General features: G+C 36.1%; 2 protein-coding genes and 1 long non-coding RNA gene across 4 annotated transcripts in view; 2 read left to right on the plus strand and 1 right to left on the minus strand.

Moving 5' to 3' along the window:
- GABA-B-R3 (gamma-aminobutyric acid type B receptor subunit 3) overlaps positions 1-21,464 on the minus strand; it is a 156,157-nt gene extending 134,693 nt beyond the window's left edge. Inside the window, exon 1 of the mRNA XM_073082550.1 lies at positions 21,206-21,464. The gene's annotated coding sequence lies outside the window, so the exon portion shown is untranslated. The remainder of the gene's footprint in view (positions 1-21,205) is intronic.
- Positions 1-25,569, plus strand: part of LOC140749484 (putative fatty acyl-CoA reductase CG5065) — a 126,373-nt gene that overhangs the window by 59,389 nt on the left and 41,415 nt on the right. The window lies entirely within an intron of this gene.
- Positions 9,551-14,290, plus strand: LOC140749738 (uncharacterized). The gene is made up of 2 exons (XR_012103118.1): positions 9,551-13,762; positions 13,849-14,290. It is a non-coding gene; the product is annotated as an uncharacterized LOC140749738 (long non-coding RNA).

Consider the following 25,569-nt stretch of genomic DNA (forward strand, 5'->3'; position numbering starts at 1 on the left):
TTAACGGAGTTTGAAATAAAATTCCAACCCCCATTTAACGACCTTAAGGGATGATTTTCCAAAAACAATAAATAGGTGTGAAATAGGTGTTTAATTATTTTCTATCGAAAACCCAGATACTGATTTTCGTTCAGTATACATTAAAACTGGGGGACTTTCATACAAACTTACAACCCTCATTTAACCCAAATAAGAGTTGTTTTACCAAAAACGATAGAATTAAAGTTCCACTATATCTAACCAGTAAGGAAATGACTAATTTTCGTAGCGCTGGCTTTCAAATTGGCAAATTTTAAAATATGCTGTCAACCCCTATTTTACCAACTTAAGGGTTGATTTTCCAAAAATGGTGAAATAGGTGTTTAATTATTTTCTATCGAGAACCCAAACACCGATTTTCAAACAGTTTACATCAAAACTGGAGGACTTTCATACAAACTTACAACCCTTATGTAACACACATAAGGGTTGATTTTCCAAAAACGGTAGAATTAAAGTTCCACTATATCTAACCAGTAAGGCAATGACTAACTTTCGTAGTGCTCGCTTACAAATTGGCAAATTTTAAAATAAGCTGTCAACCCCTATTTTACCAACTTAAGGGTTGATTTTCTTAAAATGATGAAATAGGTGTTTAATTATTTTCTATCGAAAACCCAAATACCGATTTTTATACAGTCTACATCAAAACTGGGGGACTCTCATACAAACTTACAACCCTTATTTAACCCAAATAAGGGTTGATTTTCCAAAAACGGTAGAATTAAAGTTCCACTATATCTGACCAGTGAGGCAATGGCTAACTTTCATAGTGCTAGCTTTTAATTTGGCAAATTTTAAATTAAGCTGTCAACCCTTATTTTACCAACTTAAGGGTTGATTTTTCAAAAATGGTGAAATAGGTGTTTAATTATTTTCTATCGAAAACCCAAATACCGATTTTCATAGAGTTTACATCAAAACTGGGGGAATTCCATACAAACTTACAACCCTTATTTAACCCACATAAGGGTTGATTTTCCAAAAACGGTAGAACTAAAGTTCAATTATTTCTAACCAGTAAAGCAATGGCTAAGTTTCATAGTGCTGGCTTCCAAAATGATAAAATTTAAAATAAGCTGTCAACCCCTTGGAAGATAATTTTTTTTTTAATTTTCAACGCCCCCGCACTCCCCTCTGGGGGTGGAATATCATAAAATTAGTTTTTAGTTAATTCAAACATGCCAAAAAGAATATCCTGACTAAGTTTCATACCTATAAGAGCTGTAGTTTTAAAATGTGATTTGTTTTTAATTACCACCCCCGCAACCCCTCTTGGGGGTGGAATTTCGTAAAATCCGTTCTTAGCTGACCTCTACTCGGTGAAAAGAATATTCCTACCAAATTTCAAGTCTTTAGCTCTAATGGTTCCAGAGATATCGTGATGAGTGACTATATACGTGGAAATCTCTTATATATATATAGATTATAATAAATTTCACTAATATAAACCTTAACACCACCTCTAAATCTCGTCATATGTACTAATAAGCCAGAAAATACAAAAAAGGCCGCCGTAGAATTTACTATACAATACTAATCGATAGCGTGTAGCGACACTTGGATGCGCTAATAAAGGTTTCCGTGCGAGTAGGCTTCAGCGAGTACCGTTTTATTGTTTGCGTGAATCATACGGTTTTCAATATTTCAGGTTTTTCATGCTCTCTTATCGACTTTGGAATATACCTTTTGAGGTGTAATATAAAAATCTTATAAGTTAATAAGATTTGTTTTAGAAAATTGTTACAAGTATGGTTTGATTACCGCTACACCTATTTCTAATGTGAAGCAGTTTTTGAATTTCAATGGAAGGGCCAGACCTGCATTTATGTACCTACATCGTAGTTCAACAATCTTAGTGTTCAGGAGTAACGTCTCTGTCTGATCTCCAGTACCCTTACCATGAGTTTTTACGTTTTGACAAATATGACTGATTTGGTATTTGTTTACGTATTTGCCCATACAATTTCCAGTCAGCGCCCCTAGCGGATTGTATCAGAACAATAGTGTCAGTAACGTAACATTAAATGTCTAAATTGACAAAATGGCGCTTTATGTCTTGTCTCTCTTTCTTGCGAACATGTGAGGCACACAAAAATACTTAAACACTAACTTATTGTTACGTTTACTCAGTCTGAAGTAGATGGAACAGAATAATGGATTGAGTAAACGTAACGTAAAATTGTGGGATGTTTTGAAAACTCATGGTAAGGGTACAGTACGTTCATCCTATCTGGAGTTGATTACAAAATGTCACGAGTGGCAGTGACCACTTACCATCATATGGTCTGCATGCTCATTTGCTACTTCCACAATATAAAAAAAATATATTTTTAACCACTTCCATTAAACCGATTGAGCTGAAGTTTGAAATATTAATACATCTGGGGGGCTAGCCATGTTACAAACTTTGCATTCTATTCGTTTTCTATTCTATTCGTTAGCAAGTTTCATTCTACATACACGATAAGTCTATGGTTAGCGATCACATTTAATATCAATGTGCCGTCAAATACAATATCGTCTGGTTTCTACACCAGCCAAAATACCTACATGGTAATGATTAATTATTTAATAGTAATATTAAAATATAACATCATAATATACATAAAAAATATACCATATTTTATAGAACATGTATTTTGTTAATTAAAACTATTTGCAAAAACTAAACTTAATAATGTCTATGAACGGTAACTATGGTGATTGGTGATTGTTTACAAAGAGCATACAAATTATTGTTTATAGCGATATTACTAATGACAGTAACAGCAATTGCATGTAATTTGTGATGTGACCAAAAGAAAATATCTGGACGTCCAACTTCGTAAAATTAACTGGCTCATGGCACGAATGTCTCTCAGCAACAAACTTGACTACTACAAAGTCATACTAAAACCGATATGGTCATATGGATCTAAGCTTTGGAGAACCGCATCCAACTCAAACTTGGACATCACACAACGCTTCCAATCGAAAATGCTTCGCATGATGGCTGATGCCGCAGAGACAACAGGGAAAGAGGACGTGACAAATAAACTAAAATCATATACTCGTCATATAAGGACACCCCAATGGGCTTGCTAGTGAGCTTATGAAATCCACCCGCATTTTTAAGCTCATCAAAAGAAGAGCTACTCAGGATCTTCTCCCATCGTAGGAGCGGCTTCCGAGGAGGCAATGATTATAAATGGGTATGTCACTGGGTGTATACCATACATGCCATCTCAACAAATAAACCTCATAACTACCAGCTTTATGCCTAGACAGGGAGATTGCAGAGTAACAGGAGATCATAATGAAAAAAAGGATACGGATATTAATTTTATATTTTTCTTTTAAGATTTAAATAAATTGTTTAGTTACAAGTAAATTTATTATGAGAAGGATTAATAATGATTCAATAAAACAGTTAAACTGAGACAATATTTTTATTTAAGCACTGGAATAACTCTAAGTTCTATCCTATCTACTTATCTATTTTATTATATGTTCATATTAATTTAAAATAGAAAAACGTCTGTGCAATTCATTTCTATAATATTTTAGGATACACTAGTTATAGAGAGCCATATTCAAATTTCAACAAATTTAAAGTAGGTATACATTTTCAAATGATAAAAAGTAATTAAAGTCTATAATGCAGTGATAGCGCGTAGTGAAGTGACAAACAACTGATACAGAATTCGCCATTTTATTAGCGTTTACGTTTTCTACAGGGTCGGCGCGATTGCTCACTATGACATTTATCTTAGAATACGCTTCGCTAACAAATTTGACAAAAAAATCAAAAGGTTGTCAATAGGTTGTCAAAGGTTGTCATTTGTATGGAAAAAAGCAATGACATGGGCATTGTAGAATCGCTAGCGTTCTATTCTATCGTGTAACTTGGCTACGACTTTTCTACTTCGCTATTTTGATCACGTGATCATTGATAATTTCATACATTTTAGCGTTTCTATAGCGTTTCTACAGCGCAAGCGACTGTAGAATGTCAACTTGGCTAGCCCCCCAGCTCTGACAATGATGTGCTAATAAATAATTTGTTTTTGGGCTGATTTAATCAACTGAATGGTGGTCAACGCAATGCCTGAAATAAATAAGATATCTGTATTTCAGCTGATGGAATATGGATTTTTATCAGTACCTACGTGACTAAAAAATATTTTTTTAATTTTACAAATTAGTTATTTTATCATAAGTAATTTATTTAGCTTCTTAACCTATACATAGTTCTTAAACTATACATAGTTTTAGTTATCCTTCAGAAAGACGTAAATAAAAGGCAATGTTTATCACAACAAACTTAAAACGTAAGTTATATTAGTAAGCTAGTTCCTTCGTTATTCCCCAATGCGGTCCGGTGTGTATGCGGACGCCGGCGGGCAACAAACAGCTCGTCTGTGCTGCTAAGTAGGGAGAAACTCAAATACGACGGAACTATCCCAGACCTATTAATACTTCCATATTAGGTAGATTTTCTTATTATTTTTATTAAATTGTAGCCAGCAATGTACGTGACCATTCTTGTGAATTAATCGTACACACTTGATGGTTTGGCGAGTTTTATACTCACCAGGATAGAGTCCGACGGGGCAAGATGCTTAGAGGATTCCGGTTGCGTTCCTTTGGAGATCTCGGAGTCTTCAATGCGGGGTCTTCAGGACGGTCACCGGGGGGTTTTAGTGCGGTAAAAATCCCACATAACCCCGTGTCGCTTCCATGGTGCAGGTTTGAACCCCCTCGTTAACAAAAAAGTGCCTCAAATAAGTAGAATTTCCTCAGGGATTTATAATAATCGTAAATGAGTTTTAATGAATTATTATTATTCACGCATTATTAACATTATTAATAGCAACCGACGTTTAGGTATTAGTCTTTATTTCTTAAAATACGAGGAAGAACGCTAATATATGTACAACCAGGTTAGTAAAACTATGTTTATTACGACAACTTACTTAGTTAAACTTAAGTAATATCAGTAAGCTGAAGTTCCTTCGTTATTCCCCAATGCGGTCCGGTGTGTTTGCGGACGCCGGCGGGCAGCAAACAGCCCGTCTGTGCTGCTAAGTAGGGCGAAACTCAAATACGACGGAACTATTTCAGACCGTTTACAGTAGTGGAGCGACGAGGTTCATTTTCATAGAGGTAAAAAGCGTTGATAGCCTAGTGGTTAAGAAACTCGGCCTTTTGATCGAGGGGTCCCAGGTTCAAATCCGAGGTTCGCAACTTTGATTTTTCAAAGTTTTGTGCTTATTAGAAATTAATTGTCACTTGTTAAACGTTGAAGGGAAACATCGTGTAGAAACCTGCATTGCACTTGGCCACCGTGGTGGACTGTGGCCTAATCCTTCTCATTCTCAGAGGAGACCCGTACCCAGCAGTGAGATAGTAATGGTTTGATGAGCTTTCATAATAGTAGAATTATTATTATTATTATTACATTGTAGCAAATATTTGATTCGCCCACCTATTTACTGCCGTCACGCAGATGTCCATGACAGAAACATGACAGACCCTTACCATGAGTCTTCAAAACATCCCACAATTTTATGTTACGTTTACTCAATCCATTATTCTGTTCCCTTTACTTCAGTAGACTGAGTAAACGTAACAATAAGTAAGTGCTCAAGTCTTTCTGTCTGCCTCACATGTTCGCAAAAAAGAGAGACAAAACATAAAGCGCCATTTTGACAATTTAGACCTTTAATGTACGTTTACGTTACTGACACTATAGTTCTGATACAATCCGCTAGGGGCGCTGATTGGATTTTATAGGCAAATACGTAAACAAATACCAAAACAGTCATATTTGTCAAAACGTAAAACTTATGGTAAGTGTACAGTAGCCACAGTAGCCACGTACCATCAGGTGAACTGCACGCTCCTGGAATACTTATCAAAACCCTTCAAAGCAGAATACAGCAGCATTTAACCTTGCTACCACTAGTGCCACAGGTATCGAACTACAAAGGATTCTACAACCTTCAAGCTTCAAAAAACAATTGTATACGTATGATTTATTGTTGTAAAAGCGTTTCTACCATTCGTGTGTATTGCTCAATACGGATTAATTATTTCCCCACTCAATACGCAGTGATTTATATCTAGGCGACACCATTTATTCTGAATCTCTTATATCAAATAAACAATTGCTTTGCCAATGTATTGTATTGTTTCTGCAGTAATTAATTCTCCGGGCGTCATTGACTTTCGTATGTACGTGGATTCTTTTGTTCTGAGTTATTTGGTGAAATAAGTAGCGTTGAGTGTATAGCTACTTATTCAATAGATGCGAGGCGAAGGTGGTAGAACCTTATGTGGTTCGACTCCGACGGCACCACCGCCACACCTATTTCTGCCTCATAACAACAGTGTTAAGCGTTGCGTTCTGGTTTGAAGGGTGTGGTAAGTGAGACTAACTTTTCCGAGGCGTTCCAGCTTAGTTCTCAGGGGTAGCGGCGCTTCTGCGGTCCTCAGGTAGGAATCTAATCTTATGTGGGATTGATTATAGATGTAGACGCGGCAGTAGCCACTTACCTTCAGGTGGACTACACTTTCGTCGTGCTGTTGCCTGTATAATGAAAAATACCCCTACCTAGACAAAAACCAAGAACAAAAACTATATTCATTTACTCCTCATAATGTTAGATCAATGGTATTAAGAGTGATTAAATTTATACTTTTTTATTTATTTTATTTATTTTATTTTATAAGTTTTTGTACACGGAAAAAACAATTATTAACAGCAAACATTATGAAAATAGAGTACAAAGGACTGCTTATTTCAAAATGAAATCTCTTCCAGCAGCCCTGAGATCGGAATGCTCATATGAAAACAAATTTAGCGTGCATAAAAACAAAACTATAAACTATTAAACTAATAATTAAGTATAAGTATATATATATATATATATATATATATATATATATATATACATACGATATAAACATATAAATAATATATATATATATATATATATATATATATATATATATATATATATTATTTATATATATATTATACATACATATTATATTATGAAAGTGATAAATAATGCTCTTTGACTCTTTTTTTAAACAAAGAGATATTCTTAGTGAGACGAATATTAGGTGGTAACGAATTCCATAGTCTAACCGCATGAACAGAGAAGGAGTGAGAATAGAGAGAGGTTTTGTGGGAAGGGTAATTTAAAAGGGATTTAAGGTGAGATCTGCAAGGTGCCAGAGAGGGCCGTGCATACGTAAAACGTTGCTTCAGGTACGAAGGAGAAGAAGGATTTTTCAGGATATTAAATAAGAGACAGAGGATTCGAGTATTCCTGCGTGAACGGATTGGGAGCCACTTGAGATCCTTGCGAAAATGAGAAACACGATCAAATTTACGTAAACCAAAAATGAATCTAATACATAGGTTTTGCAAGCGCTCAAGTTTATTCAATGACTCCTCTGTGACATCCAAATAGCATGCGTCCGCGTAATCCAAGATCGGTTGAATGAGAGTTTGAGTAAGAGAGATTTTAGTTTTAAAGGGCAAAAAACCTTGGAGGCATTTAAGCGAGTGCATAGTAAAGTGAACCTTACGACTTACCTCCCGCACATAAGCTTCCCACGATAAGTTGGAATCCATAATGATGCCGAGGTTTTTTACTGTTGTAGAGTACGGAATGGTAGTGTTATTGACAGCTAATTTTGGTAGTGTACTGAGGTCTAGTATATTGCGATGGTACTTGCTGCCAATAACAATAGCCTGTGTTTTGCTCGGATTGATGGAAATTCCGTATGATTTAGCCCATTCGCATATTCTGCAAAGGTCATCATTTAACTTTTTAATTTCATTATGGGCGTTAAGCACAGTAAAGTGACGGTATAGCTGCAAATCATCTGCGTAAAGATGGAAATTTGAGGAAATAATTTTTGTAATGGAGTTAATAAAGATAGAGAAAAGTAAAGGAGAGAGAACGCCACCCTGAGGAACACCAGCAGCTAGCTCGCACCAGTCCGAGAAGTACTCTCCCTGACGGACCCGCTGTGATCTTCCTCGAAGATAAGAGTTAAACCAAGAAACGGCAGAAGATGAGACGTTAATGGATCTGAGAACTCCCGTAAGGACATCGAAATCAACAGATGTAAAAGCACTGCTAAAGTCTAACAGAACCAATACAGTTAGAGATTTGTTTTCAATCGCCCACCGAATATCATCTGTGACGTTTAGCAATGCCGTTACAGTGCTATGACCGGGCCGGAAACCAGACTGGTAAGGACTAAGAAGAGAGTTATTAATTAAGAAGGAGGAGAGTTGCTTGTGGACAATGTGCTCAAGTACTTTAGAAAGAAATGGCAGTATAGAGATAGGACGAAAATCCGACAGGGAAACAGGGTTCGCTTTCTTTGGCAGAGAGATTATGTTTGCTTGTTTCCAAGCTAAAGGGAAGGTACATGTGGATAAGGAGAAATTTAGTATATGAGAAATGATGGGAAGGATATTTTCAAGGATTAATGAGATCATCTTTGAGCACAAATTGTCATTTCCAACCGCGGTCGAAGAAATAGACTTAATCGATTTTCTAACGTCTTCTTCCGTAACTACCGTGAGGTTCAATGGTGAACAATTTGGTTTCGGAGCATTTAATAAAGTGCTTAGAGTGTTGTTTTTAGTGACTGGATCCAAGCAAGACGGCGATAGAGAAAAATATTTGTTTAACTGATTTAGATCCAAATCACTATCAGCAGCAGATGAGGTTTTGCCTATCCCAACGGATTTAAGGAATTTCCAAACCTCAGCGGAGTTACGATTAACAAGAGAGTCGTGGAAATAGCGTCTCTTTGCGTCCCTACACAGACGATTGCAGCGATTACGTAAATGCTTGAACACCGCCAGGTTCCGCTCCGAGGGACAACGTTTCAACTTTCTCTTGGCCCTATCTCTGAGACCCATATACTCCTTGATATCAGAGGTAAGCCACGGAGCTGGAGCATGCCTAACTTTAACACGTCTGAGAGGGGCGTGCAGATCAAATAATTTGAGTACCTGGAGGTTGAACTCACGTACCTTGTCATCGATGCTGGTGCTATTGATGAGCCGTGACCAGTCGATAGCATCAGCATCACGCCGCAACGCGTCCAAGTCGATGCCCTTATAACTACGAAGTAAGAGATACTGCGACTTACGCTTAGAAGTACGAATTCGATAAGATAGATACACAAGATCATGATAAGAAAAAAAAGAATATATATTATTTATATGTTTATATCGTATGTATATATATATATATATATATATATATATTATTTATATATATATTATACATACATATTATATTATGAAAGTGATAAATAATGCTCTTTGACTCTTTTTTTAAACAAAGAGATATTCTTAGTGAGACGAATATTAGGTGGTAACGAATTCCATAGTCTAACCGCATGAACAGAGAAGGAGTGAGAATAGAGAGAGGTTTTGTGGGAAGGGTAATTTAAAAGGGATTTAAGGTGAGATCTGCAAGGTGCCAGAGAGGGCCGTGCATACGTAAAACGTTGCTTCAGGTACGAAGGAGAAGAAGGATTTTTCAGGATATTAAATAAGAGACAGAGGATTCGAGTATTCCTGCGTGAACGGATTGGGAGCCACTTGAGATCCTTGCGAAAATGAGAAACACGATCAAATTTACGTAAACCAAAAATGAATCTAATACATAGGTTTTGCAAGCGCTCAAGTTTATTCAATGACTCCTCTGTGACATCCAAATAGCATGCGTCCGCGTAATCCAAGATCGGTTGAATGAGAGTTTGAGTAAGAGAGATTTTAGTTTTAAAGGGCAAAAAACCTTGGAGGCATTTAAGCGAGTGCATAGTAAAGTGAACCTTACGACTTACCTCCCGCACATAAGCTTCCCACGATAAGTTGGAATCCATAATGATGCCGAGGTTTTTTACTGTTGTAGAGTACGGAATGGTAGTGTTATTGACAGCTAATTTTGGTAGTGTACTGAGGTCTAGTATATTGCGATGGTACTTGCTGCCAATAACAATAGCCTGTGTTTTGCTCGGATTGATGGAAATTCCGTATGATTTAGCCCATTCGCATATTCTGCAAAGGTCATCATTTAACTTTTTAATTTCATTATGGGCGTTAAGCACAGTAAAGTGACGGTATAGCTGCAAATCATCTGCGTAAAGATGGAAATTTGAGGAAATAATTTTTGTAATGGAGTTAATAAAGATAGAGAAAAGTAAAGGAGAGAGAACGCCACCCTGAGGAACACCAGCAGCTAGCTCGCACCAGTCCGAGAAGTACTCTCCCTGACGGACCCGCTGTGATCTTCCTCGAAGATAAGAGTTAAACCAAGAAACGGCAGAAGATGAGACGTTAATGGATCTGAGAACTCCCGTAAGGACATCGAAATCAACAGATGTAAAAGCACTGCTAAAGTCTAACAGAACCAATACAGTTAGAGATTTGTTTTCAATCGCCCACCGAATATCATCTGTGACGTTTAGCAATGCCGTTACAGTGCTATGACCGGGCCGGAAACCAGACTGGTAAGGACTAAGAAGAGAGTTATTAATTAAGAAGGAGGAGAGTTGCTTGTGGACAATGTGCTCAAGTACTTTAGAAAGAAATGGCAGTATAGAGATAGGACGAAAATCCGACAGGGAAACAGGGTTCGCTTTCTTTGGCAGAGAGATTATGTTTGCTTGTTTCCAAGCTAAAGGGAAGGTACATGTGGATAAGGAGAAATTTAGTATATGAGAAATGATGGGAAGGATATTTTCAAGGATTAATGAGATCATCTTTGAGCACAAATTGTCATTTCCAACCGCGGTCGAAGAAATAGACTTAATCGATTTTCTAACGTCTTCTTCCGTAACTACCGTGAGGTTCAATGGTGAACAATTTGGTTTCGGAGCATTTAATAAAGTGCTTAGAGTGTTGTTTTTAGTGACTGGATCCAAGCAAGACGGCGATAGAGAAAAATATTTGTTTAACTGATTTAGATCCAAATCACTATCAGCAGCAGATGAGGTTTTGCCTATCCCAACGGATTTAAGGAATTTCCAAACCTCAGCGGAGTTACGATTAACAAGAGAGTCGTGGAAATAGCGTCTCTTTGCGTCCCTACACAGACGATTGCAGCGATTACGTAAATGCTTGAACACCGCCAGGTTCCGCTCCGAGGGACAACGTTTCAACTTTCTCTTGGCCCTATCTCTGAGACCCATATACTCCTTGATATCAGAGGTAAGCCACGGAGCTGGAGCATGCCTAACTTTAACACGTCTGAGAGGGGCGTGCAGATCAAATAATTTGAGTACCTGGAGGTTGAACTCACGTACCTTGTCATCGATGCTGGTGCTATTGATGAGCCGTGACCAGTCGATAGCATCAGCATCACGCCGCAACGCGTCCAAGTCGATGCCCTTATAACTACGAAGTAAGAGATACTGCGACTTACGCTTAGAAGTACGAATTCGATAAGATAGATACACAAGATCATGATAAGAAAAAAAAGAAGTGAGTTGCCCATGTGTATCGACGTTGCCAGGTGAATAGACAATCATGAGATCGAGGAGAGACGGAGTGCAATTTGGAAAATGATGAGTTGGGCCAAGTGGCAGAATATGGAGATTGTATGACGCTAATAGGGATTGCAGTTTAGAACTACGAATATCATTTTTCAATAAACAGGTATTAAAATCTCCCATTAATATAATGTGATCAGAAGTAGGGCAGATTTCACTTAAAATTTCATCCAAGGTGCCGAAATAGTCAATGTTAAGATTTGGACAGTATAGTACTCCTAGTAACAATTTAGAGGTGTGAATAGTAATTTCAATAAACAGATATTCAGCTGATTCGGTGTACTGAGAAGGAGAAGCACTTACTACCTTGAAAGGCAAGTCAGCACGTAAGTAAATGCAAACACCTCCACAGCCTTTACCTGTTCTATCGTTCCGAATTAAGATGTATCCTGGCAACGCGAACTGGGAGGAAAGAAGAGAGGGTTTTAGAAAGGATTCCGAAATTAATAACGCGTCCAAGTGAGCAGTGCTAAAGGATGCCAAAAGATCGGGGTAATGAGCAGGAATACTTTGTGCATTTATATGAGCAACATTGAAATTGGATAAGTAGCTGGAGTAAGTATTGGAGATCTGATCATGCAAGGTTAGACAAGCGGACGAAGAGTCACTGTCCGCACTTACAAAACTGCAGACAGAGGAAGAGCATGAGAAAAAACTATCGTTAAGGTCAAATAAATTATTCATAATTTAATATAAATACTAAGAAAAAAATATATATGAATAAATAAATCTATAACAAAATTATAATAATAACAATAACTACAAAAAAAAAAAAAATTAAAACGATATTAAATATGCTTAGTGCGCAAACCCGTATCACTCACAATCAGGCAAGCTAAAAGAGATTTACAATACTCATTTTAAGACAAACCAAAGAATATTACAACAAAACAAAAATAAAAAATAATAATAATGGAAAAAATAGGAATACAGACATTTCATAAGTATTACTACACAGAAAGAGCATACAATAAAAATATAACAATTAATAGTCATCAATTTAGGGAAATACAATTCAGTAGTTATATTATAATCTTTTGCAAAACGTAATACATGTAAATGACTTCACAAGAAAAAAATATAAAAATAAAGTATTGGGCAAACTGACAGAAATTCCCAATAGGTACCTAATTATTTTAAAACAACAAATATTACAACATGAAAAAAACACAAAACAAAACTAATAAAAAATAAAGACATTTCATACGTATCACTATAACAAAATAAAATAAAACAAAAATATAACAATTAACAGTCAACAATATAGGAAAATACAATTCAAATACTTATATTAAAAGCTTTTGCAATACGTAATACATAAATGTCTTGGCAATGAAGAATAAATAAAATAAAAAATAAAGTAGAAAATACACTAAGTGTCACTTAGTAAAACATGACGTGTGAAACGGAACGTAATGTCATTGTCAAAACAACTGACTCGTGATGACAACGAAATTAAATGAAATGTCTAATTCTAATACTGTCAGAAATGTCAGATAAGCTGTTAGCTGTGAGCAGGGAAATTTAATCCTTATGTTGGATAAACGAGTTTATGGATTTAAAAGTGTAAACAAGACAATTTTAGTGATAAACATTATTTCAGCATACCTACAAATACAATTATACACTCGTAAAGTACTACGCGACCAAATACAAAAGGTTTGTTTGATAAACAAATAAGTGGAATGAGTGAAAAGGTGTTGTAACAGTATGAAATACGGATTAAAAGAAACTAACGGCGCCGGGTTTTTCGGGCAGCAATAACACCTTTAGACGCTGCATTTTTGGGTGACAATTGTGCTGTTTGGTTCGACTCACAGGCTGCATCAGAGGTCTCCGGTGGATATTGTGCAACTAGTGCCTCGAGTTCCGCCAAAGATTCAATTTTCTGCCTGGACTTATTTGGGAGGAGCACCATTATTTTTCCCTCAACAGTCCAGGAGTTCTTGACCCCAAAGTGCTTCCGTGCTGCCATGAACGCTTTATGTCGTGCTTGCGTTAAAAATTCGGAGATGGTGATTCCAGTGCCTTTTAGGGCTGTTTTGCCTTCCCAAATGGCTTGCCGATGTTGGATATCATGGAATCTAACAAGAATCGGCCTACACTTGCCATTGAACGTGCCAAGGCGGTGACAAACAAGAAGGTTGTCCATGGATACGCTAGTCTCCTTCATTTGGTTGGATATAATATGATGGACCCGTTCATGTATCTTTTCGTTTTCTTTTTCAGGCAAGCCGTGGAATAAAAGAACTTTTCTCCTCATAAATGTTTCATGCCTGTCTAAGCCAAGTGCAAGGAGATTCATTTGTGTTTTTAATTTTGTTAAAGTCTGCCAAACAAAGGACTTGAACTCAGTAAACTCACGTGACAGAGAAGTGATATCCGGATGTACTGGACTAGCACCAGCTGCACACTTGTTCAGTTTGTCCTCGTAATCAGCCATGCGTGACGAAAACAATTTCTCCAGTTCCTCCAGATTGTTTGCCAGTTGAAGGTCCATGTTACTTTGGTATAAGTGATAGTATGCCAAGTAAAGGGTTAAGGGTAAATTAACAGGAAAATTATAGTAGGCAGTGAGTGCTGTAGGGTTCACTACACAATTAACACATTTGCAGATATGTAATTAGGGTTTTGATATTTTTAAATTAATTAAAACAAGAAGCACACCAAATTTGCGTATGTTAGTCGCGCCTACCCACACGCGGTTTATGAATTTTATTGAATATATCCTTGTAAAGACCAAAGGACCAGAGTACTTTGGCGTCATTGTTCATAATTACAACTAATAAGCTGTAACACTACAATAGAGGAACGATTAAATTATTTCAAACTATGAAATTGTTTCTTCCTTGCTGGTACCTAGTTCAATTATATTATAAGTGTTAAAACGTTTAGAAGGGATTCCAAAAATACAACCAATTCGTCTAAAATCATCAATATTTATAATATTGCATCTTTATCCACTCATTTTGGTAAATTAGTGTGGTAACTTGCTTTGCAAAACACATTGCAAATATATTGGTACACTAAATTAATTATATCATCATCATCATCATCAGCAACCCATTACTGACCCGCTGGACTCGGGTCTCCTGTCATAATGAGAAGGATTGGGCCATAGCCCGCCGCGCTGGCCAAGTGCGTATTGGTAGACTAACATACCTTTGAGATTTTTTTTTATAAATCTCTCAGGTATGCAGGTTTCCGATCACGATGTTTTCCTTTACCATTTAGCATGTGATAATTAACTCCAAATAATTATCACTTGTGCACAATAATTATATGTTTATTAATAATTAATTTAAGTAATTAGGGAAATAAGAAGTCGATGTACACTTTTGAAGATTCATGTAATTGAATATTAAATTAGTGAATATTGAATTACACGAAACATTAATTTATGGTTTTGCAAATAGTTGGATTAACTAGATAATTGCTAATACATATATAGCAAATCCGCATCAAACACTAAGAAAAGATTTTATTTATTGTGTATTTCATTTAAATAAAAATATGTTCTAGTGTGAAGGGTGTAGATAGATAGAAATACTATTACATTGTCAGTCTTGATTTAAAATAAACACATGTTCTAGTTTATAGAGTGAAGAAAGATAGAGTTGTTATTACACTGGCAGTGTTTATCTATTTCGATTCAAGAAGTGAGACCCGTTATAGATGGACATACGGATAGATAGCGGGTGCTTATTAACAGATATCCGTTTTACTTTAATATACGGAACCCTAAAAAACCAAAGGAACACGAACTTGAACGGTTGAATTTTAATGGGAAAATTTTATTATTATTAAGTTTATTCGCTCGCGGTTGGACTATGTCATATTATTAATTCACTGTCCTGAAAGCACTAAGCTGAAATGTAATTACTGATTCATTTGCAGTTAATCTGAAAATAATTTCCGTCCAGAAATGGGTTGTTTTTGATCGTTGACAAAGGATTGTACACAAGTAATATTCACACAAATGTGTGTGAATATTACTTGTGTACAATTGTGTACTTGTGTACACACATTTGTGTGTGAATATTACTTGTGTAAAAATGTTTGCAATGTATTTTGATATTTAATTTTATTTGATTTAGTGCTGCTGTGTTTGGGAAATATCTTTCATCGCTTGATTATGTGTTGGGTGTTTGGTTTAATGAATATATTTTATTTGTCAGATGTTACATCACATCTGTGATCGGCTTCATATAAACCCTATTTTTTATGAAATTGCTTACAGAAGCGATAGCGTGGGCGATAGCGACCACAAATAAGGTAGATTGTATACTTGTTGACTACTTCTATCTTTTAAAACCACATAACGGTCTAGATTCGATCCTCGGCCAGGTAGACGTCATTCATCTGGCTGCGTACTTGTATGCGTTCATAAATTGTACACTTGTGTGAGAATATGATTTATAAAAATTGGCCAAGTGCAACGCTTTTGGTGGTACGGAACCATCCGTGTGAGCCCACGGATGGTTCCGTACCACCAAAATTTTATTATTGGTTGTTATAGCAGTCATTGAAGTACATGCATTGTAATAATTTGAAGTGCCTACCTATTATGGTTCAATAGGTAGGCCTAAAAACGTCGAAAAATAGCAATTTATTGTACGACACCCGTTATAGGTACTCTGTAAAAATTTTAAGTGTCTATGTATTATGGTTCAGCTGTGACAGACCGACAGACGGCGGCAGACAGCGGTGGCGTAGTAATATGGTTTTTACCCTTTCGGTACGGAACCCTAAAAATCGTTATTTATTTATTCACCAAACGTTGAAATTGGCTCGATGTCTTGCCAATATTTCATTCCATTTTTATAGAGACCTGAAGCTTCAAGATTCCTTTATTCTTTCAATTTGAGATGAAATGAATTTCATTTTAACAAATAGCTCTTTGGAAAGGTCCCACCAGTTGGCACAGATCTTAAGACATATCTATTTGAGAAATTTTATTAAAAATATGAATTATATTACGGTGACTTGAAGTTGTATTTATTAAGTATAAAAATAATTTTGAAGTGGTAGAACTCTTTGTAGTTCAAATCCGGCAGCACCACCGCCACACCTATTTCGGTCTAATCACAGCAGCGTTTAACACTGCTCTGATTTGAAGGGTGCTGTAACGGAGACACTTATAAATTTTCAAAAAAATTGAACTTGGTTACACGTTTTAGTTTTCTGCAGCAATGCGTATGTACTAAATGTTTTCAGTTTTCATAACATCCCACAATTTTACGTTACGTTTATGCAATCCATTATGCTGTTCCGTTTGCTTCAGTAAACTGAAATGTAACAATAAGTAAGTGCTCAAGTATTTTTGTCCGCCTCACATGTTCGCAAAAGAGAGAGAAAAACATAAAGCGCCATTTTGTCAATTTAGACATTTAATGTTACGTTACTGACACTATAGTTCTGATACAATCCGCTAGGGGCGCTGATTGAAATTTGTACGGGCAAATACGTAAACAAATACCAAAACAGTCTCCAAAACAAACAAATACCAAAAAACTCATGGTAAGGGTACAGATAGAACTACTTATTAAAATAAAGTTGATTTGTTCGTTAGTGACCATGGACGGTGGTGACCATTTAACACCAGGTGAACTGCAAACACATTAACTACTCCCATTTCGTAAAAACTAGGCACAAAATAGGTAAGTATTTCATGTACAGTCACGAACATAAATATATGACTATGGGCACATTAGCAAAAATACCTGACCCAAAATGAGTTCAGTAATATCTGCCTGCATGAACGCAGCAAAAATAACTGATGTTACCGGCAGCAACTGTACCTACAAAATTTCAAATTCTAAACAAGGTTGAGAAGCTACCAGAGACCCACGCATCTGATTTGCATACTGAATATGCAAACATTTCGGTTTGCATGTTAAAATATTTTAACATAATATTTTAAAGCTGTTTTTCGTTCTACAATGTTTGTTTTATAAGCAGCGATGATTTAATTGTCGATGCGTTAATTATTCGAATGCTTTAATTTTTAAATTACTTTCGAAAGTAAAAACAAAACGCTTTCCACACTCACAGCCTCACACTAGGATTCTCTGTGTCGTGAGTGCGTGGGTGACACACACATAGACAAATACACAAACACCCAGACCCAGAAACAAACATCTAAATTCATTATTTAGATATCTGTCGCTGTGCGTCAGACCAGTAGGACTACCATGAGTTTACAAAAGTATTACTCGCTAGCGACTGCGTAAAATAAATGTATGAAAAATTGTACAGCGCCTCTGGTGGTTACTCGTAGAACTAAAATCCGTAGTGACGTAACTCGATACGTAAAAAACCTATCGAAATCAAATCGCTAGCGAATGTCATTATGATCTATTGCCATACAAATTCGGTCCCATGAGTCATTAATTTGACAGACGTTGTCAAGAAATACCGTAACGATAGTAGTTATGTTATTCACTAGCAAAATGACAATAGTTTTCTATTTACCATTTCTATAGTGGCGTTTCTATGCCAACTCATGGTAATGCTACAGTATGGTGACCGCTCCGTCACACGAGTCGTCTAAACTAGTGAAATATCATCATTATTAATATTTTCTTGTCCTACTGTGGAGCATGGTTCTCCTCTTAGAAAAGGATTTTGGCAATAGTCTCACGATGTTGTGGTTTAAACCTCCAATTAATTTTGAATACTCGAAAAAAATTGAGATTCGAATCCGGGGCTTCAGTGTAGTGGCATCTCAGACCACCTGTATAAAACTTTTTATAATTAAAATAACAAACGAGCATGTAGCGTGATGGTAAGTGGCCACTGCCGTGTACGGATATTTATAATCAATCCAAGATACAATTGGAGTACTACGAAAGATCGGGCAAGGATACGCTGCTTCGCCTAAGAATCAAGTTAGAGGCTATCTCGTATAAATATCTCTTCACGTGTATTCAGTAACAGGTATATCACCATCAACACATTACTGTCCTATAGCTGGGTACGGGTTTCCTCTCAGAATGAGAACGGTTAGATTTACATTAGAATGCAGATTTCCTCACGATGTTTTCTTTCACCGTTTAAGCAAGTGCTAACTATTTTCTAATCGTAATACTCGCATAACTTTCACCATTAGGCTATCACTGCTCGCCCGTAAACCGTAACAGGCATATAAAAATACAATAGTAAAGTTTTGAAAAGTAGAAGGTGGTAGAACCCTTTGTGGTTCGACTCCGGCGGCACCACCGCCACACCTTTTTCTACCTTATAACATCAGTGTTAGGCGCTGCTGTTTCCGTTTTGAAGGGTATGGTAAGGGAGACAGACTTTTCCGAGGCGCTCCCGCTTAGTCCTTAGGGGTGGCGGCGCATCTGTGGCCGACCTCAGGTAGGAATATCTAATCCTATCTGGGGTTGATTACAGATGTCCATAGGCGGCAGTAGCCACTTACCATCAGATGGACTGCATGCTCGTCTGCTACTCCTATATTATAAAAAAAAGTCTCAATGCATTAGATTTGATGACTACGGTACCCCAAAACCTATTCTAATATACTTTCTAAAAATAGCATACTGAATTAGAAAAAATACACCTTATATCACCTGGTTGAAACAAAATTACCTGGATAAAAATAAAATATGCCTACAATTCTCGTCTGAATTTATTATCTCCCAAATCTCACGTAAAGAACAATTTCAGAGCTCTACGTTTTAGGGTACCGTAGGCCGCTTATCTGAACACATAAGTTTATATTTGAAGTATCTTTTTAGGGTTCCGTACCCAAAAAATGTCGACAAACAGCTTCAGAGAAACAGCGTGGGGTTTAAGCCAGTAGGAGTCCGGTATATAGTTTGCTGCCCTCGCGGCTTACGTGAGGAACCTATGAAGGGTTTCCTCACGTAAAGAAAAACTAATGAGGTCCTCTATGACCAGAGTGAGATCTAACAGTCCTTCTCGTGGTGATCAGAGAATCTAAGCCCAGTGGCTTTCAGATAACTCTAAATTACCCAGAGCATCAAGGTTTAACATATTCCAAAATTCACACTGCAACTCAAATCTCGGTCAAAATGCGCCCCTCAACAGAATTGTTCGTGGACTAAGGAGCATCTCAAACCACGGCGATATCGACATATTTACGCATAATATTCGCAAGTTTAAGAAGGAAATTGTTAAAACTATATGCTGTTCTCCACTACTACAGTAAGTCTTATATAACTTCTATCTTGTTAATGTATGTTTTTCTTTTTTAATTAATTTATTATTCCGTTTAATAATAATAATTCAATATAATTTGTTATTGTGTTAGACAACTCAGTCTAGCATTTAATTTCGAATTTAAACCAATTAAATTTTTAATAATTTTGTTTTATGTCTTAACGAATATTTAATAATTTATGTTTTAATTTATTTTTATTAACGATGTTTTTTTTTCTTCTCTTTTCATGTTGTTCTGTTGGTACATTGTGTTGATATTAATAATTAATTATATTTTAATTTGTGATATTAGATTTTTAATAGTGTAATTATGATAATACTATGTTACTCGCCTTCTGTATTTGCATGCTGTCTTCACCTTTAACTGTAATGACACTTACCTCTTTTCTTTGTGTTTCTGATTGTTGCTTTATTCGGTGTACATTACGTTGGTGATCATAAATAAATAAATAAATAAATAAATAAATAATTTGACGATAACATAGTAACGATTAACCCTTCAATTTTGAAGCTATATTCTGTATAAATACCTTATTAATTATCAAAGAGAACATGTACTTGTAAATCACAGAAACACTTTATCTTATTCCGGATGTGGGGCAAAAATGTTATTCAAAGAAGGCCTACAAATATCTTATTTCCTTCGGAATTCACAGCGGCAGAATATTCCGAGGATAAACGTCGATTCGCTTACATTTCACCGATTTTATCATTAAATCCGGGTTGCTTGCTGAACTGAAAATAATTTCACGTTCCCGATAATGATATATTATGCATTCGTAGGTTTCACTAGCTATGCCTTGCGGTTTTATCCGCGTTAAAAACATGATATATATATTTTACCTAAAAAATTAATACTTTTAATATTTTTAATAAATAAGGCTCGTGTGGTAAACCGGAGTCCTAATTCTTTTTCTAAAAAGATTGTGTAAGTTGTCTCTTATACGAGTAATATTAGCTATCTGTCGGTAAAAATAAATCAAAATATTTTTCAGTTTATTACAATTACCGTTGTTGTTTTTTGTAAACATTGCTTGAAGCTTTGATAAAGCCATTTTTTATACCTCTTATATAAACCTGTTATTTAAGTGCATTAAAACTCCAGTACATTAAATATAATGTAATGTTACGATTTAAAAACCTATTCTGGAGAAGAGTAATTACATACATGTTACTGGACTGCCGCCAAGTTAACGACGTTTATAGTGATTATAGTACATTAATTAACACGAATAGTTACTTATAAGTATTTTCAAAAATAAAGTTAGGAATTCTATGAAAAGGGCTATTCTTTTTTATTAAAATGAGAAAAAGTTCGGTTATTAGTAAATGCAAAATAGTTGCATAAAAACAAATAAACGATAAAGTTAAAAATCGAAAAAGAATTGAAACTTACCATTCCAACAAACGTAATTTCCGTGGATTCACATTTTAAAATGTTTGTTGCACTTTATGATCACATTTTCAACACAAGGCCAGAATACTAACTTGTTAAACTGTGTTAATTATTACTATTAAAATAATTACATACTCGTGAATTAATTGATAGTTGATTATTATTTAATAGTGTTCAATAATTCGAATTTAACTTAATTCCGTAAATGCAAGCAAAGTTTGCCGCATAGCGCGCCCGAGCGTAGCACCAACCGCTACGAATGCTACGCGCCGACTGGAGGGAACGCTACGAAACCATCCCTACACATCATTGAGACGTGAGCAAAATTATTTAAATATATTTTAAGACAAATTAACAGTTTAATTTTAAAGATTTTTGTAATAGACGGTAAGGATAATATTAACATAATGTCACTAATATTAAATGCATTTCGTTATTTTATTTTTGAGAAAGACATTTAGAACTACTCAGAAACATTTTGAACGACTTTAATACCATGGCATTTAATTTTGAACACTTATTGTTTCTTCATCGGTTGTAAGTGAGGTAAGTGTACTGAAGCCGGAATTTCCGGAAAAATCGGACAAAATTACAGATTTCGAGCGTAGTAAGTAGACCCTCATTTAGATACCTAGTAAGGTCAGTAACCACTTAACATCAGATGGGTTGAATGTTTGTTTGATGTTTGAGGATTTTGATTCCGGACAGCTACATCTAGTTCTGGTTAATAAAAGCAATGTTAAGAATTGTTTCCCTCCTAGTGCGAATAAGCGCCCCTAGCGGACTGTATCAGGACTGGTATGGGAAATACATAAACAAAAACATAAACAGTCATTTTTTTAAAACCGTAAAAACTCATACTAAGGGTTTGACATGGTATGACAAGGCTTATAAGGAAGTGACAGACGAGGTATTTCAATTTTTTTCAAGGTGGTTGAACGCTGTGTTTTTCGACTCCGGAGAAATCCTCGCTTATAACTAAGCCTTTTGTGTGGTATAGAAGACAGTTCCGAGGCGTTCCAGCCTCGTCCGGGGTGTTCAGTGGCGCATCTGTGGCAGACCTCGGGTAGGAATCTAATCTTATTTGGGCTTGATTACATATGCGGCGATAGCCACTTAGCATTACATGGACTACATACTCGTTTGCTATTCTTATATTATAAAAAAAAACATCTATATTTCTGCCTAATAACAGCAGTGTTAAGCGCTGTTGTGTTCATGTTCCCGTGTGTGGTCTTCAAATAGTATATTTTAAAGCGAAATGTTATTTTAGGCAAAACTACTGACCCTGTCTTCGGTTTCGGCCGTTGCCTAATTGTTTTAGGGCAGTAATTGAACCCTTTTCCGGTAAGGGTATTGTTAAGGAAGAAATTTAATACGAATTCTAACAATTTCATTGTGTACTAATGATTGGGGATGAATATAGGGATGGTTTTAAGTAATATGTTATTTGGTGCTAAAAGTATTTTTTTAAGAAATTCTATCCTAGTAAGCACAGACTTGGGATTTGCAAGACAAAAAAGGTTCCAGCTTTAAAAAGTTGCAATGAACTTAGCAGACGAGGGATCCTACGTACAGTTGTTACTCACATGCGTTGTTACTATTATAGACTGTAGCGACTTCCCGCTACTCGCCAAGAGATGGCGCTGCTGAATCACGCTATCGAAGTTTTCTAAGAATCTTGCATATATACAAGCTCCTTCTCCTTCCTCATATACAAAATCCTTCTCAGAAATAGAGGAACATCGACCATATAATTCGTACTTCTCACAACTTTGAGAACTTTTTCAAAGAACTTTCTGAGGTTTACGTTTCCTCACACTGAACCTTCACATTTAAAGCAAGTGATCGTAAATTTCTAAGACGCACATTACTTTGAAAAATCTCGTTTAAGTCTCCTTTTTAAAAAGGTAGATTCACGTGTCACCGCTTGCCTGTCCATGTTGGTGACGGCAGTAGATTAAATTCCCAGAAAACAGCCCGACTCCGCAATTGAATCCTATAATAGTAAAAAAAGTTCACAAGGGAATTTCGAAAGCTTTCAAATTTTTATTTTTTTATGCTAGTTTTTATTTTATATTATAGTTTTGTCCTGGATTCGGTTACGATTTAGAATACATTTTTATTTAGGACTAGCTGGACTCGGCAAACGTTGTGTTGCCATATAAATAAAAAACCCTTATCTTTTATCAAAACTTTTTTTAATTAGGGAAGACTGAGAGTGTTATAAACGCAGGAGTAGACAAATATAATCAGAAAGCTTCGAACTGCTAAGCTATCGGGAGTTACACGTGTTATTGTGAGTCAACCATAAAATATATAATTTTAAGGAGAACATTTCCGTGATACATCATTTCTGAGTAGCTTTAACCATTAAGGTTTCACACGCGATGAAAGCTTAAATAATGGGGTAATATCTCCCATTTTCCCACCATTTCCCATCACTGCTCTGCTCCTATTGATTGTAGCGTGATGAAAAGTATACTATAACCAGCTCAGGAGTATGAAAAATAATTGTGCCAAGTTTCGTTAAAATCCGTCGAGTAGTTTTTGTTTCTATAACGGTTATACGGACAGACAGACAGACAGACAGACCGACAGACAAAAATTTTACTGATTGCATTTTTGGCATCAGTATCGATCCCTAATCACCCCCTGATAGTTACTTTGGAAATATATTTCATGTACAGAATTGACCTCTCTACAGATTTATCATAAGTAAAGATATCTAATAGTTGCAGGTACGGAATTATATGACCTGTAAAATCAATGTAATGTGATTGCAAAAAATAGATATGGAGTGGCGCATTGTAGTTATTTATACATATAACATATAATTTATAAGTTACAATCCACATAGGTCCACGTCTAAGATGCTTTGTTTCATTGATTATCTGAAGATAAGTCCCGAAAATTGTGAAATATCCGAGGCTCCTTCATCTTAAGACAAAGTGACAGAAGATAAAGTATATTTATGAAAATCACCCTTAACCCCGACCTTGGGTACGAGCCACATAGCAAGAGAGAAAGCTACAAACTACAGTAAAAATATAAGCAGACAAAATAAAAAATTCAAGTGTCTATCTATTACGGTTCAGTGACAGACGGACCAATGGTCAGACAGCGGCTTAGTAAGAGTTTCGTTTATACCCTTTGTTTACGGAACTCAAAAATATGGCTTCTCCTATCTTGTCTGTATTCTTGTCTTCATATTCGACTTTTATTATTCATTTTCAACAAAATAAATATTTAATGTTAGTTAATTAAAATAGGGAATTATTTTAAAAACTAAATTTGGGCTAAAAATTGACTGCTTCAAAATAAAGCCTATATTATTGACACAATTTAGACGAATACAACGACCACACTTAAGTTAAGATCCGTCAGGCCGCAGCTGCAGTGCGGGCCGAATCAGACACACATTTGAAGGTGGTAGAATCCTTTGTGGTTCAGCTTCGGCGGCACCACCGCCACACCTATTTCTGTCTAATAACAGCAGTGTTAGGCGCTGCTGTGGTCCGTTTTGAAGGGTGTGGTAAGGGAGACATACTTTTTCGAGGCGTTCCAGCTTATTTCTCAGGAGTAGCGGCGCATCTGTGGCCGACTTCAGGTAGGAATATCTAATCCTATCTGGGGCTGATTGTAGATATCTATGGGCGACAATAGCCTCTTACCATCACGTGGACTTCATGGTCGTCTGCTACCCCTATATTATATAAAAAACACATACGTACATTAGCTCGAAAACATTACTCTCCGTCAGTCGAGTCAAAAAGAGGCAAAAAGCGAAGGGTGAGAAGAACGAAGCCACGCGGAAATAACCTCTAAACAATATGAATGACATGGGAATGATATTCACTTTTTAGCTTTTTTCCGTAAAACTTATTTATCCGTAAAACACATTTTCGTTGTCACACTTGGTTGCATCTTACATGAGTTATGTATTTAGCTGTCTTAGCGTTTGTTTCCTATTTCTTTCTTACACTTCATTTGATTTTAATAAGATTGGAGTACTAAAGTATACAATATACATCTGTACCTTTACCATGAGTTTTTAAAAATCCCACAATTTTACCTTACGTTTACTCAATCCATTATTCTGTTCCGTTTGCTACAGTAGACTGAGGAAACCTAACAATAAGTGGTCTAGTCTTTTTGTCTACCTTACATATTCGTAAAAAGAGAGAAAAAACATAAAGCGCCATTTTGTCAATTTAGACATTTAATGTTACGTTACTGACATCATAGTTCTGATACAATCCGCTAGGGCGGTGAATGGAAATAGTATGGGCAAATACGTAAACAAATACCAAAACAGTCATATTTGTCAAAACGTAATAACTCATGGTAAGGGTACTGGTCAA

This window comes from Epargyreus clarus, unplaced genomic scaffold (genome assembly GCF_041222505.1).
Source record: "Epargyreus clarus isolate Ecla_fem2 unplaced genomic scaffold, WU_Ecla_fem_2.2 ptg000018l, whole genome shotgun sequence".
In the NCBI taxonomy this organism is placed as follows: domain Eukaryota; kingdom Metazoa; phylum Arthropoda; class Insecta; order Lepidoptera; family Hesperiidae; genus Epargyreus; species Epargyreus clarus.